The sequence below is a fragment of the Lissotriton vulgaris genome, chromosome 12 (genome assembly GCF_964263255.1).
Source record: "Lissotriton vulgaris chromosome 12, aLisVul1.2, whole genome shotgun sequence".
NCBI lineage: Eukaryota > Metazoa > Chordata > Amphibia > Caudata > Salamandridae > Lissotriton > Lissotriton vulgaris.
Window position 1 is genome coordinate 712,183,400 of NC_141700.1, and position 16,993 is coordinate 712,200,392.

Sequence of the window (16,993 nt, forward strand, 5' to 3'; positions counted from 1 at the left end):
ATCAATGCTTCTTCAAAGTCATCAACGTCGGCTGGTATATTCAAGTAGTCCATCAGAACTGTATTATTTATGTCAACGGATGGACAGTTTTCTGCATTTTCAATTTGTACTGTAATAGTACACTGTTCTTGATTTGTGTTTTCGATTGCATATATTGTTAACTTAATTTCTTCTTGTGGCGGTTGTATTTTCTGTGAAGAAAAAAGAAATGTGCTAGTTGCTTTAGTAGTTTTTTTTAATGTTTTTTCTTTTTGTTGACCTAAAGAATTTTTTTTAGTTATATTCAGTGACAAATGAAGTTAATACATGGTGAAGGTAATTGAGGATAGCATTTATGTGAGTAAATATATTACTTAGTTATTATGATATAGTCTTTAGTAAAGGGCTAGAGAGTGTGCTGATAGTGTTAGAGTTAGTAGTAGTTAAAAGAGTAATTATTGTATAGTGAGTATTAGGTAAAATTAGTTAGTTGTAAAGTTGTATAGTAAGTATTGAATACAGTGGAGTGTGTGTGGTGACTAGTTGTGTTATTAGTAGACAGAGAGTAGCAGGTAATATAGTCTTTTTTTGTGTTGTAGAGTATTTGAGGGATTTTTTAAGTAAATTGTAGAGCGTGAGTATTAAAGCGTTAGTATTGAGTAGTATTAATGGTGAGTAGCATTAGTAGTATTAGTGTAGTTAGTAGTAGAGAGTATTAGTGAGTTTAGTAGTATTGAGTAGTAAAAGGAGTAGCATATAGTTTAAGTTTTTAGGGAGTAGCATATAGTGTAGAGTTATTAGTATAGGCTTATTTGAGAGTAGCAGTTAGTTTAATAGAGTTGGTAAAGAGGGAGTAGATATTTGTGGGTGCATTTTTATATATTTGTTGAGTATATAGTACAGTATTAGAGTGAGTAGTATATAGAGTATTAGAGCGGTAATACAAAATCTTTGTAGTAAAGTGTGAGTATGAAAGTGAGAGTAGTAAAGGGAGAGTAGGTAATTTGAATTTGTGAAAAGTGAGTTTTGAATAGAGCATTATTTTTAGAGTAGTAAAGTGTTAGTTTTAAGTAGGGAGTAGTAAAGAGTGAGTAGTAAAGTGCTAGTAGTGTATTAAGTAGGAGAGAGTATTATTGACTCTTGTAGTCGTGATTAGTAGAAATTGTATTATAGAGCTATAGCTGTATATAGTAATTAGTAAGTTGGAGAGTTATTAGTAGTGTGTTATTAGAGTATTAGAAAGTTAGAAAAAGTTTTTATTATAGATTTAGTAGTAGAGCAAGGTAAAATATTGTATAAATAGTTTTACTTACTTAAAATTGCGTATTCCGCGTTGTATTTAATATTTTATTGTTGTTAAATTCGTGCACTGTTAGGTGAGTTATTTTTACGTAGGAACCGATTTGTACTGGGAAATCTGTGGCATCTCTCCAAAGGGTTATTTTGATTGAGTCAGTTGTATCGTTTACAGTTATTGATTTAAGTTTTTTGTTTCTTGGCCAGCTCCAAAAATCGTTTTTGTTTCTTCTTCCTGTAAGACAAATTGAAATATTTCTAGCAAATGTTTTCACAATGTTATTATGGTTGGGATACCCGTCACCCCCTCCCAACACACTCCCCAAGAATGGGAAGACGGAAACGGTTCTTGAACTTTTGGAAGGCGGGAGGGAGTTACCCTCCCGGCCGTATTTATTAAAATATGAAACAAAATTAAAACATTAAAATAAGTTTCATATCATGTACAATTTCATTTACACATTACGATGTTTCTTGGCTAACCTTAACACATTTCTAATACAAAGGTTCTCCTAGCCGATTCTAAAACATCCTGTAAATGCATTTCTCAAAATTCAAATTGTACATCCTAACATTACGGGCCAACGGCAAGGTCGTAACCGGTGTCAGATCCCTAAACCAGAACTCCCCCCTCACTTGTGAGGGGCGGGCGCACAGAGGACTGTCCCTCTGTGCCAACTTCCAATTTCCCTTGTCTTAACGGGGGCCCCATATTTACTCGACGCCATCTTTAGTGGTCGTCCGAGGACTCGTGTGAGGTGTCTAGAAGGTAGCGTAGACCCCCCTCCCACCCCACACTGCTTACCACATCTGCCGTCGCAGCTGTCCTGGCCCCGGGAAATTCCCAGGAGGGGCCCGTAGCCCCTCCTCCCCAGGGAGGGGCCAATGACCGCCTTCCCTTTCGGCGTCCCCATCCTTAGAGGGGACCGCCTCCCCGTTTGAGGGGCCAATGGCCGCCTCCCCCCGGGCGCTCCCATCCATAATGGGTGACGCCCCCACCTCTAGGGATCTTCCAATTACTGCTCACCGATCATGACCTTACCGCCCGACCAAAATAAATACGACATTTTTTAAACTAAAGAGGATGGAAAAGACAGTCATACTGAGCGATTCGAAGAATACACTCCTACTAGGCACTACATTTAACTCTGCTGCTTTAACGACATACCTGCTGAAAGAGAAACCACTTTATTACATACAAAAAATTACCAACTTTATTCGAAAACAACCTGAAAAAGAAACAGTATCGTGTCACTCGACTTTATTCAAAAACAAATCGCTGTCATCAGGGGCTGGTGGGTGGGTCAAAATTGGCTCCTTGTTCTGTCTCGAGCTCACGTGCAATGGGGAGGTGCAGCTTCCGAGCACAGGAACAAGAGGATGCTTCCTTGGATCGTCGCTCCTCTTATCCTCCTTCGGGCGGGCGTGGACCCTCCTCCAATCCGCCTACAGGGCGTGGCCAACGGTGTAGGTGTCTAGGACAACCCCTCTCGGGCGGGAAAAGGCGCGCCCCGGCTACGCCGCTTCGGGCATACCAGCCGAGACTCGCCCCCCGCCCAAAATGGCTTCCCGGGGGGATCGGGGTACTCCACCATACGTTCGGGGGGACCGAGCGGTCGCCCCTTTCCATATGGTTGGGATACCCGTCACTCCCTTCCAACACACTCCCCAAGAACGGGAAGACGGAAACGGTTCTTGAACTTTTGGAAGGCGGGAGGGAGTTACCCTCCCGGCCGTATTTATTAAAATATGAAACAAAATTAAAACATTAAAATAACAGTTTCATATCATGTACAATTTCATTTACACATTACGATGTTTCTTGGCTAACCTTAACACATCTCTAATACAAAGGTTCTCCTAGCCGATTCTAAAACATCCTGTAAATGCATTTCTCAAAAATCAAATTGTACATCCTAACATTACGGGCCAACGGCAAGGTCGTAACCGGTGTCAGATCCCAAAACCAGAACTCCCCCCTCACTTGTGAGGGGCGGGCGCACAGAGGACTGTCCCTCTGTGCCAACTTCCAATTTCCCTTGTCTTAACGGGGGCCCCATATTTACTCGACGCCATCTTTAGTGGTCGTCCGAGGACTCGTGTGAGGTGTCTAGAAGGTAGCGTAGACCCCCCTCCCACCCCACACTGCTTAGCACATCTGCCGTCGCAGATGTCCTGGCCCCGGGAAATTCCGAGGAGGGGCCCGTAGCCCCTCCTCCCCAGGGAGGGGCCAATGACCGCCTTCCCTTTCGGCGTCCCCATCCTTAGAGGGGACCGCCTCCCCGTTTGAGGGGACAATGGCCGCCCCCCCCCGGGCGCTCCCATCCATAATGGGTGACGCCCCCACCTCTAGGGATCTTCCAATTACTGCTCACCGATCATGACCGTACTGCCACAGGCCGGATAGTTGACCGGCTATCCGGACTCCCCCACAAAACTCCTACCTAAAGGTCATGGCTGCACAAACTCTTTAACCAAGCTACGAAATCTCCTATGAGTAAAACATTCCCCTCCCGGGACAAATGGACCCCATCCTCCAGATACATATGGTCCCCCCGGATACACCCATGAGGAATACAATGCAATGTACCTGTACGAAACAACCTACCAAGTTTGTTATTTACTTTCTTCACCGACTGATTTAAAGCTGACACAGAGATAGCCCCCCTCCACACCTTCCGCGGAATCATGTGTGACCATGCAATCGTGCACCCCGGAACCCTTCTCGCCAACCAACTTACTGTGGATAAGATTAATTCGAGAAGTACTCGTCGACCAGTGGTCACCAAATCATTGCCCCCAAGATGCACTATGATTACAGATGGCGGTGACCTTGTCCGCCCTAACAAACCCTCCATAAAATTTGGAAACTGGTCAATACAGAGCCCGCCCCTTCCGTAGAAGGTCACCCTGAACCCGTATTCCCCAGCCATGTGAATCATGTCACCTGCTTTGAATACGTCCGCGGCACGCCTCACGTATGAGTGGCTGACGACCCACACCACTCTTCTCTCAGCCGGTGATCTTTGACCGCTGGTTCCCAGGTGTCGGGTCAACTGCACAGTCCGCCCCGCAAAGCCTGCTCGCGAAACTGAAACCAAACAAAAAACAAGAAGCGTGAGTGCATGACATTAGCTTCACAACATGTGCAACCGCACATACCTTTTATAACAATTCGAGGACCAACGCCCCAACTGTTTCACTTTATCCACACTCAACCCCCTGGCTGTAGCTTCTGTAGCAGCACCTATCCGGAATGAGTGGGTCCCAAAATCGCCCGGGTTCAAGCCCGCTGCTGCGATTGCCATTGTTAACACCCGCTGAAACTGAAACCTCGTCAGTGGGGTGGCGTCGGTATGTCTCAGCAAGCTCCCCCCCCCCATGATGCCGCCCTTTGCGCCAAGTACTCTTCCACGTATTTCACCGGGCACATGTGGGAACCCCGCATGCGCTGAACAACCACACTGTCTCCGATCGCTCCCTGATCGGTTTTGGACTTGGCTATAGTGACTACCACCGCGTCACCTCTAATCTGGATGTGTTCTCGACACAGACCTCCCCCCGTCTCCCGCTTGTTCCTTGCTACCAGTTCGCTTACCCGCATAGCCCCATGGAACGCTAATGCAAAGGCGGCCCGGAATAGCACTGTCTCTGACTGAGATGAACAAGTCGCAGGGAGTATGGGCATTAACTGGGACAACATTGCTAGCCCTATCGGGCGCCTTTCGTCCCCCCTATGACCCTCAAGGCGTTGCCACCCGCGCAACGCCTTCTTTACTAGAAAGGACGCTGTGGGGTCCTGAATGCCATGAGCCTGCGCCATGAATGCAATGGCGGCTCGGTGTCTATTGGCTGTTGCCACTGATCGGCCTGCCTGATGCAATGAGACTAGAAATTTCAGGACATACTCCTCCTGCCCCCAATGCTCCCCCCTAGCTGGACCCAAAAATGCCCAATATGAACGAAACGCCCCTTCATATGCCTTCCTCGTCCTGGGGGCTAGACTCTCTCCCACGAGGTTTTGTAATCCGGGGCACCGAGAGACCAGAGAACTTTGGGAAATGGTGCCGCCACCAAGTCCGCAGAGGGCAGATGGCCCCGGAAGGCCTGCATGTGGGAACGAGAGAGTGCATCAGCCGCCTGGTTCAGTACCCCAGGCACATGTTTTGCTCTAAAGTGGACGTTTAATTTCATACATAGCAGGACAATTTCTTTCATCAATCTCAAGATCAATTTGCAGCGTGCTGCCTGATTATTGACACAGTCTACCACAGTCATATTATCCGACCAGAACACCACAGTGCGATCACGAAATCCCTCCGGCCATGTCTTCAAGGCCACTAGAATAGGGATCAGTTCAAGAAACCCAATGTTACCTGTGAGTCCACTCTCGTGCCACCATGCCGGCCATATTTGTGCCGCCATTGATTACCAAAGATGGTGCCAAAACCCACACTCCCTGCTGAGTCGGTCCACAAACCCAGTTCCTCGGAGGAAACCACTGGTTTGTTCCACAGGACACGACCGTTAAACTCCGCCAGGAATGCCAACCATATGCGCATGTCCTGGCGAACCTCTGCCGAGAGTCTTGTGCGGTGATGCCCTTCCCTAAGACCAACCATGGCTTGAGCAATAGAGCGAGAAAAGGGGCGAGCCATTGGTATCACTCTAAGGGCAAAGTTAAGCTGACCCACAACCTGCTGCAACTGATGCAACGTTACTTTCGTCTCGTCAACACATGCCTCGAGTGAGGCCATAAATTTCAATACCTTTTCCTTAGGCAAACGGAAGCACCCCTCTTCGGAATCGAGCTCAATTCCTAGAAATTCGAGCGAAGTAGACGGCCCCACTGTTTTGCCCGGTGCCAGTGGCACGCCAAATAAACTCATGAGATCACAAAATGTACTCAAAGCCTGTGCACATTCCGTGTCCCCAGCTGCCCCCAGAAACAGAAAATCATCAAGGTAATGCATAACCTGCGTAAAGCCTGTGGCTCTGGTGAACGCCCATTGTAAAAAAGTACTGAATTGTTCGAAATACGCACAAGAGATGGAGCAACCCATTGGCATACATTTATCCATGTAATAGCGTCCCTGGAACACAAAACCTAGCAGACGCTGATCCTGTGGGTGTACCGGGAGCAACCGGAACGCCGACTCGATATCCGATTTTGCCATCAGCGCTCCGGGCCCCAGGCGATTCAACATGGCGACAGCCTCATCAAAGGAAGCATACCGCACCGAACAAACTCCCGGGTCAATCGCATCATTCACAGAAAGACCCTTAGGAGCGGACAAATTATGTATTAACCGAAACTCACCTGGGTCCTTCTTTGGGACTACACCCAACGGTGAACAAACAAAAATTCTGGACAGGCGGGTTCGCATATGGACCCGCAACCCGACCTCGGGCCACCTCCTTTGCAATCTTTGCCTGTACTACAACCGCATTCTGATGAACCGACAGTTGGTTTTCACACAGCGATTCCCCCCGAAAATCCCCCGCCAGGATGCGGAAACCACATGAGAAACCGTCCCTCAACACCCCAGCGGAGACATGATCAGGGTATTCGTTCAGCCAAGGGATCATTGCCATGATGTCGATGGGAGCAGGGAGCAGCGCCCCTCGGCCGTTATTAGACCTGTTTGGCGCCGCCTCTGCTCCCTGTATCGCCATTCTTGGCTCTGCATGAACTCTTGGGGTGTGAAGATTGTCCGCACCCTGCACACTCATGCCTAAATCTGCACGTCCCCTGTGGCCTAGTGCACTTGCCCCTGTTGAAGCTCCAACAGACCCCTTTTTTGCCGGAGTTCCCATTACTCCTTGTGTGTTGATCACCACCGGCGCCCGCTCGAAAGGGCACCGCCGGGGAATGGCGGGAAGGCTCTGCCCCGTTCCCGCCAAACGAAGACGGCTTTGTCGGGTTTGACCTGACCTGTTTCTGCCAGGAAATGGAGTCGAAACAATCCCACGTCAGGGATGAGTCGTGCTCCTTGGCCTTACGAAATTTGTTATCATAACCCAACCATTGATCACCATCGTAAGATTCATGAAACTCCATTATTCGTGTCTGGTAACAAGCCAACTCAGTCAATACCTCAGGCCTACGTTCCCCCATGATTGCAGTGAACATCCCGAAAGCCCTGGCCCAATTAGCGATTGTCTCATCCATTCTGAAACCCGCCATCTTTGCTCGCCATACACTTGGATGCAACAATTCCTTCTGATTTTTAACGTGCTCTATTTCATAATGATCAGTTAATAGCGAAAATATATTCACATATTTATCCGCCCATATCATTTCCTTTGTGGCCAACGGGATATGTTGTACCACCTTCTCCCTTCTTGAGGGTACCGACCCCTCCCCAGCCATTGGTAACGGCTTCTTACCCGAATCAGTAGCCGAACTCGCTCCTGCCGCTGTTCCAACGCCCGAAGACGGCTGTTCCGCGGGAACCTGAGGGGGAACAAAAGGACAAGGTGCCTTCGCAGCATCTCGAGACTGCCGCAACTGCTTCATTATTAGTTTGGCCTCTTCGGCCGTATCCCCTGGAGCTATGGCACCCTCATTATTCTTGCCCAACCACGCCGCCAACTGTGCGGCCAACTCGGGTGGCATATCCCCTTCGTTCACAGGTGTAACTATGACAGGGATTGGCTGTCCTGCATCCAGAATCGGAACTGGGGCCTCTACTGGCCTGACCGGGCTCGCCGGAGGTGACTCGGGAACCGGAGCCTCACCCCCTGCCGCCCTGTTCCTGGCCCTTTTACCTCTCCCGGCAGGGACTACCCCCGGCAATGCTGGTCCGATGACTTTCTTAGGCCGGCCCGTACCGTTCATGGCCGCCATCTGCTTCTTCATGTCCGCCATGTCCTTCACCAGCATACGGAGCATTTGGTCGGTGCTAACCTTCTTTCCGACCTTTTTGCCCGGCATTCTCTTAAGATAGTCGACCGAAAGATCCTAGGTTCGAAACGCTAGAAGAGAAACACAAGAATGACAAATTCTCAAAATTGGCTCCTTGTTCTGTCTCGAGCTCACGTGCAACGGGGAGGTGCAGCTTCCGAGCACAGGAACAAGAGGATGCTTCCTTGGATCGTCGCTCCTCTTATCCTCCTTCGGGTGGGCGTGGACCCTCCTCCAATCCGCCTACAGGGCGTGGTCAATGGTGTAGGCGTCTAGGACAACCCCTCTCGGGCGGGAAAAGGCGCGCCCCGGCTACGCCGCTTCGGGCATACCAGCCGAGACTCGCCCCCCGCCCAAAATGGCTTCCCGGGGGGATCGGGGTACTCCACCATACGTTCGGGGGACCGAGCGGTCGCCCCTTTCCAAGTGTGGGTGTTGAAGAGTGGGTGTGAGAGTGTGGATTGTGAAAGAATGTGTGTGTTAAGAATGTAGTTGTGAAAGAGTGTATTGTGAAAGAGATTGTGGGTGTGGAAGAGTGTTTTGGAAAGAAAGTTTGCGAACTGTTGTGTGTGTAAAGAGTGTGTGAAAGGGTGTGTATGTAAAGAGTTGTGGAAGGGTGTGTGTGAGAGTGTTTGTCGAAGTGTGGATGTGAAAGAGTGTGGATGTGAAAGAGTGTGTTTGAAAGAGTGTGTTTGAAAGAGTGTGTTTGAAAGAGTGTGTTTGAAAGAGTGTGTTTGAAAGAGTGTGTTTGAAAGAGTGTGTTTGAAAGAGTGTGTTTGAAAAAGTGTGTTTGAAAGAGTGTGTTTGAAAAAGTGTGTTTGAAAAAGTGTGTTTGAAAAAGTGTGTTTGAAAAAGTGTTTCTGAAAGAGTGTGTGTGAGGCTGTGTGCGACAGAGTGTGGGAGCGACAGAGTGTGGGAGCGACTGGGAGCGACAGAGTGTGGGAGCGACAGAGTGTGGGAGCGACAGAGTGTGACTAAAAGAGTGTGTTTGAGGAAGTGTGTTTGTGAAAGATTGTGTGTGCTTTTTTGTGTATTAAAGAGTGTGTGCGAATGAGTTTGTGCGAAGAGTGTGTTTGAACGATTGTTTTTGAAAGAGTGCTTTGGAAAGGGTGTGTGTGTAAAGATTGGGTGAAAGGGTGTGTGTGTAAAGATTGGGTGAAAGGGTGGGTGTGTAAAGATTGGGTGAAAGGGTGGGTGTGTAAAGATTGGGTGAAAGGGTGGGTGTGTAAAGGTTGTGTGAAAGGGTGGGTGTGTAAAGGTTGTGTGAAAGGGTGGGTGTGTAAAGGTTGTGTGAAAGGGTGGGTGTGTAAAGGTTGTGTGAAACGGTGGGTGTGTAAAGGTTGTGTGAAAGGGTGGGTGTGTAAATATTGTGTGAAAGGGTGGGTGTGTAAAGATTGTGTGAAAGGGTGGGTGTGTAAAGATTGGGTGAAAGGGTGGGTGTGTAAAGGTTGGGTGAAAGGGTGGGTGTGTAAAGATTGGGTGAAAGGGTGGGTGTGTAAAGTATGTGTAATTTTTATGAGCTTACGTCAGATATTGTCCCTGATATGCTCATCAATGTGCGTAATTTTGCTCCTTTGACAGTTTTTATGGGTGAAATTGGTGGAGCCGGTGTTTGTAGAATATTTTCTGCCTCCTGCATTATTTCCTGAGGAATAGTTAAGGGTATTAATCTTGATATCTTAGTTTGCTTTGTGATGATTAGCACATTGTTTTTTGTTTGGAAATTCTGAATTATTATTGCATTTCCTTTTGTTTGTTGATAAAAGTCCTCATTGTAGCATGTTGCTTTTATGGAAGCACTGTAATCAGCTAGAGAAAGGTGATATAATACTCTGTCCTCTTGTTTTGCGTTCTTATAGTTTGTTTTTGTTGAACATTTCACAATATGAGCTCTGATGGATTTTTGGTAAGGTTTGCTTTCCGCTTGTTTAGTTTGTTTGAGTTCTTCTATGGAAATCATCTGAAACCAGAGTAAATGTTAGTACACATTCTTGACATGTTTTCCCCTTTGTAATTAGCTGGAATAAAAGTACATGTTTAAGGAGATTGTTTGCATTTCAAACTGCTACCCATAATGCTTTGTGATCACTATAATATGATTCTAATGTACCATAGTGCATTACTATAGATATGATCTAATGTTGAATTGTAGTCTGTTGTGTATTGTTGTACTTTTTGCTGACATTGAAATTGTTCTAGCATATATTCTAATAGCAAAGTTGTGTTTTGTGATGTTTGTGTTAAATCTATGTTGAAGTCTCCCATGATTACATATTTATAATTTGGATAAAAGTTGAGTATGGTAGTCAAAACTTGTAATAATGTTTGTAGACGTACATGTGGTGGTTTGTATAGTGTAACAAATAAGTAGTCACAATTATTAAGATGCTGAGTGAAATATAAAATGTCGATTTCATGTTGTGTTTCATATATCGGTAATAGGTAAATGTTTTTCCTGTAATAAATGGCAATTCCATGTTTTGTTTGCTGATTGTTAAATTTATCAAATATTACTAGATGATATTGTTCTAGTAAGAAACTATTCATCTGCTTTTCTAGTTGTATTTATTTCAGTGAAGCATATTATTTCACTATTCATGATATTTTTGTCAGATTTTATAGCAGTGTAATTTTTTTGCAGGGACCTTATGTTATGCACAATTATGTTACACTGTTCGTTATAGCACTCTAACTGTGGTACTGATATGTGCAATTGCATGTCTGTGCGTAATCGTGTCATTTCTAAATGTACTTTTGGATGTACACCTATTTTGTCTTGCTGGAAGTTTTTTACATATATGTTGGCTAATGATTTAGCTCTGCTTAAAGCCACGTAATGCAAATGATGTACTTTGCTATTGTTAAAGTGTATGTAAAGTGGTTCTATAGTTTCTCCTTGTGTCCTATGTATAGTACGTGCAGATGATTGGCGCAATGGGAATTGTTTGCGTATAATTTTTATATATTTTTGTGTAAATTGAAAATGTCATGTTATAGCATTAATTGGTGTCCAATGAGGCAAAATGTTACTGTGATATATGCGTCTATTTGCTTGTCTTGTTAATTTTCCAACTGTTTCTTTATCAAAACTCATCCAAATTACACTTGGGCTGTTATTGATAGTTTCCACTATACCTGTTGCACCATTTGTTAATCCATCATTGACATTTATATTGCAAGTTAAGTCATATCTTAATTGTAATGCAATATGAAATATCAATGGCAGGCCCATTGTTTTAGTACTGTCTGCTGGTAACTGGTTTAGTATTTTTTTTGACTACTTCACTTAGGTCTGATGCAACAGTATCTATTGCTGTAGTTGTGTAAAGTGTGTATTGTGTTATATGTTCTAATAAAACTGCACTATTTATGTTATTCACTTCATTGTTAGTTCCCATAATATAAGGGATAGTTTTGCTAATATTTTCAGATGGTTCTATTTCTCGTGTTTGTATCTGTCTTATATCTTCATTAGTTTGTTTCCCTTCTCCTAATCTGTTTAGTAGTTTAGCAAATGCTAAATCATTTTGTTGTCTCATGATTTTAGTTAACTCTAATAACTTAAAATGTGTCTGCCATAAATTGGTACTTACTGGCCTGTATGAATGTTTTGGATTGTCAAATATGTATGTGTCAAAAACTGGCTTTAATTGGTAAAAGTCTCCTATTGCTAAAATAGATATTCCGCCAAACGGGAGATTAGACATTTTTATTTTAGTCTATTATGTATGAAATTGAATACATTAGCCCCTACCATTGATATTTCATCTATTATTAGCAATTTTAGATGCATTAGCTCACTTTGTAGTGTACTTCTATTCTCATGAGTTAGCTGTTTATGAGTTAGTGTTTGTGAAGCTGGTATTTTAAAGGTACTATGTAGTGTCTTGCCCTGAATGTTATATGCTGCTTTGCCTGTTGGAGCTGTAAGCAATACATATATGTTATCTGAGTTTTCTCCTGCTTTTGTATTGTAATAACGTACAAATGTTTGGTAAAGTGCTGTAATAAGGAAGCTTTTGCCTACTCCTGCACCACCAGTACAAAATGTGTAGCAGGGTGTTTCTTTTGTTTTAAACCAATGCAAATGATGATATATAAAGGTAAGTTGTTCTGCTGTAAGATTTTGCATTATACTGTCATATTGCTCCTTTGGCCTTTGGCATTATGTTATTTGTTAGTGTTTCTTCTATACTTGTACTTCTAATGCCTGAATCAAATGATAGGCCATATAATGGCCTTTCATTATCTTGCATTTCATGGGATATGGGGTCATCTGCTTCACTATCTATTGGTGCTAATAATGTATCTAATACAGTGTTTTCATTGCTATTAGTTGTTAGTTGTTTATTATGCTTATTATATTTATTATGATTAAAGTCTACTGTGTCTTTAAGTTGTAGATAGCGTACATAATATGTTTCGTTATCATTAATTATCTGATCTTCATTTCGCCATGGGTAAAAAAGCATTAGCAATTCTCTATAGTAATTTTCGGAGTCATTTTTGACATTAAATCTGCAATAGCGAATTACTCTTGCTTTTTTCTTTTTATGTAGTCCGTTTCGTCTAGTAAATTTATCTCAAGTTCTTCGTCATCTGAGCTATGAAAGTTATTTTCAGTAAGGAAATTGTCATGCCCTGTTTCTTGTTTTTTTTTTACATTTCTTCTTTTCATTATGCATAGATGCATAGTCAGCTAATGTACATGTTTCTAATTTATTAGGGCGTTTGCTGTACCTCACTATAATATTATCATATTGTATTTTACAAGATGTATCTGGTAACAAATTGATGGTTTCAATGTCTTTTAATAAGTATGTACGCTTTTAATTAGGACTTGTAATAAATACAAAAGATCTAGAACTTTTCCGTAAAGGAATTTGAAGTATAAGATAGGCTGCTTCTTGTGCTCTTATTTCGGTACAGTTTAAGAATTTGTTACCTATATGCTTAAGTTGCTCTTTAATACTTGGATTGTGATGTTCTTCCTTAGCAGCTTGGGCAATTAATTTGCTCACTCCTCGCTGTGATTTACTTATATATGATTCAATATACACAGCACATGCATATGCATCTAAAATGTATTGTATATCTATATTTGCTTGCAAAATAGTCGGATTGTAGTTATTTATAAAGCATTCAGCTGGTGTCCTTTTTAGGAAAATAGTATTTTTTTCTATTACAGATCGTATACATAAAGTATATTGTTTTAGATCTATGTTCATTGTATGAAAAACTGTTCAAAAGTATAAGTTTGGAATTCTTGGCTGTTTTTAGAGGGGCATTTTGATCCATATTATAGCATGCAAATATGGTGATCCACGTTGCTGGAATTCCACTCTATAAAAGTAATCAATAATTTTGCCAATTGGATTACTTTCATGCAATAAAATACAATTAAATAATTTCCCAACTTAGAAGTCGAAATCTCTTGCACATGTAATGATATTTTGCTGTATTAATTTGCATTTAGTTTCCCTTGACATATTTTCAAATTCTTCTTTTGTGCATTCTAGTTGTTTTTCTATACGCAATAATATGTTAATTAAGTGATACCATTTAGTTTCTGCAGCTGATAATGTAAAAAAAAAAGGTTGGTAATCCTAATTGTCTAATCATAGCAGAGAGGTCTTTTTTTGCATTGCTCCCAATATGGTGGTGAACTACGTATTGTTTTAAGGATTTTGTACCCTTCATTAAACTGTAAAATAGTATCTAATTTATCTTTTATGTCTTTTGCAGTTATAATGCTTCCATTAGTAAAGTATTTTCTAAGCGAGATAAATATTTTACTCTGTATTTGTTTAATGTGTAATGCTTTTACTTTAAAGAAAAGATTAGTAATAGACTTTGCTACTCTTAAATCATTACTTCTTACTTCCGATTGACAGATTGTGCTGTATTGTATTGGTACATGCCTTTCTTTATTAGTTGGCATTCGTTTCCCGCAAAATATAGTTGGGAATGCTAAATATTCAGAATCTTTGTCTTCATATAAGCCTCTTGGGGTGTTATATTCTGCAGGTGCTAAACTTAAAATATTAATTGTTTCTGTAGTAATTGTTTCATTATCTAACATAGTATCTACATTTCCTGCTGGAATGTTGTCTGAAGAATCATATGTATTATTTGTATCTGAAGTCTCATCACAAGATTGTATATCTTGTGTTGTATAATCCCAATCTTTATTAATAGTTATTCCATATTGTTGAAACAAACTGCTAGTAGTTGCTAAATATAAAGCTGCACGTTTTACTTTGTTTGGTCTAAAATTTTCGAAATAGGTATAAGATTTATAACTTAATTTTTTTTTAATGTTATAGAAATTGTCATGTTATCATTCATTTGTCTTGGCAAAACAGTTACAGTTGTCATAACATCAGCAGGTACATTTACTACAGTACCTGATAGGGATTTTTTAAATCCACGTGGTAATGTTTTAATTTGTAAAAAAGGTATTCTTGGTGATACTAATCTTTCTTCTAAGTTATGCAAGTGTAATACTGGTGGGATATCTGGAAATGTCATCCCATTATAAACTGAACATGGAGGTATTTTGTCCTTACAAATATACGTGTAACATGTTTGGCATATCTCATCTGTTGTGTATTTGCTAATGTTACATTCTATGAATTTTGCCAGCTTACTAATATTGTTTGTTTTTAGTAGACTTTGCTTATGCCATAGTTGATTGCAAATAGTGCAAGTGTACTCAGGACCATATCTTATTTCAGCATGGAATATACTAATTATATTATTTGTTGTTTGATCTGTATTATTCATGCTATTATTAAGTGCATTTTCTGTGCGTTGTGTATGTTTTCTTTTCCTATTTCTGATATTTTGTCGATTTTGTATACTATTTGTTGTTTGAGTTTCTGATTCATCATTGGCTGTTATTGTGTTTATTATATCAGTATTGTTAATAGCTATGTGTGAATGCAAATTAGTGTGTGTTGTTAAATGCAGTGTATTGGCTTGACTAATGCTGCTGTAGTGTTTATTAAAGTACTTTCTACTTGTAAGTTACTTGAAGGAATCTCTGGTAATGCATTTAGAGATATAGGTGTCTTATGGACATATATGCTTTTTATAGACTTATACTTTCCATTTTTATGGTTTCGTTGAGTTTTCTGTAATGATATTTTGCTAATTGTTTTTATGTTCACTGTAGTGAATTCTAAAGTAACACTTGCAAGTTGTAAAATATCTTGTATTAGCCCTTCAAATGTTCTAATTTGAAAAGCAATACATGTACCATTAGAGTGAGGCATTCCTTTATTATCTCTGCTATGAGAATCAAATGCAAAGTGTTTGTGAATATGGATATTACATATACATTCATGCAAAGTAACATACCTGAATATAAATGTATTGTGTAATTTAATGCAGTTTTAATATCTGGATATAAAGGATCAATACTACTTAGTACGTTTCCAAAATAAGGGTTTATTAGCTTAGTTGAATACATGTTGTTTTTATGTTATATAAAATTAGGTAATTCATCTGGATGCATAAGTGTTTGGTTATTCATAGAATTCATTTCTATATTTAAAGCATCACCTAAACCATAATATAATGTAAATCATCTGAATTCCACGTATTAGCAAGTTTATAGTAGTTACGTACAATTGCAAAAGTGCTATTTGGTAGGCATTGTTTGCCTTTTGAATTGCTATTAAATTTATGATTCCCTTGATGATAATTAGCTTGTAAAATTGCAGTCATGATAATTGATATGTTTGTATTAATAAAGTGGTATATGTTTTTTATGTATTTTATATACTGTAAATGTAATGTTGCAAAGAATTGTATATAAAGATTTTTTATTGAAAAGTTATCTTACATTTGCAAAGATTGTAGTTGTTTAGAACAAGCCAATCTGTATGGGAATAAAGGTAAAAAGTATTGTTAAAGTTGTGTATTGTAGGTAAGTTAATAATTCATAAACATATAGTACTTATTTATTAAATAAAATGTTGTAGAAGCAATACTAAATGTTTTGTATGTGTATATATTTTAATTGCATATGTTCTGACAAAAATATTTACAGTATTTTAACTTTTTCAGGCCATGTAAAACATATTAAATTAAATTACTTGTTTCAGTATTTCCAAAGTATGTCAATAAGCCGTTTATGTACAGGTTTTTAGGAATAAATAGTACTTTTATAAACATTATTTTGCTTGACTTATTTAAAGAAATCTAAAAAGCAGACAATACCAAGAAGTGAATTAATGCATATTATACATTTGTGAAAACCATTATATTATCAGTTAAAAACAATGCAGTATTTTAAGAAAATAAATGATTTAAAGTATCTTTTGTAACAAAAGGGTTAGTTTAGAAAAGTGCATAACTAGTAGCATGAAGACATCATTTTGAAATGTCCTGCTGTATTTAAATTTCCAGCAGTTTGCACCCACATACGCCCGAATCAAGCCTGTACCCAATGCTTCATTTGTAAAACATGAAGAGCTGGTGCTAAAAGCAAAGCAGCAATTGTCATGGTTCATTTTCCAGCATTTTGCAGTTACATAAGTTATAAATAAAGGGCTACACTTAGGGGCATGTGTATGAAAGTTCCGAATTGCGATTCTGAAAATGCGATTCTTACCGAATCGCACATTCAGAATCGCAAATCGGTATGTATGAAAGATCGCAAATAAATAGCGATTCCTTAAAAGTCGCTATTTATTTGCGATTTCCCCAAATGCGATTCCTGAACCAGTAGGAATCGCACAATTTTAGAAATCGCACCTATAAATCGCAATAATAGCGATCCAATCAGGAACTCTGGTGCAGCAT

General features: G+C 40.8%; 1 pseudogene; it reads right to left on the reverse strand.

Annotated features, from left to right (window-relative positions):
• The window catches only part of LOC147678079 (transcription factor HES-7-like), a 116,239-nt pseudogene extending 99,545 nt beyond the window's left edge, over positions 1–16,694 (reverse strand).
• Between the last annotated feature and the right edge of the window lie 299 nt (positions 16,695–16,993).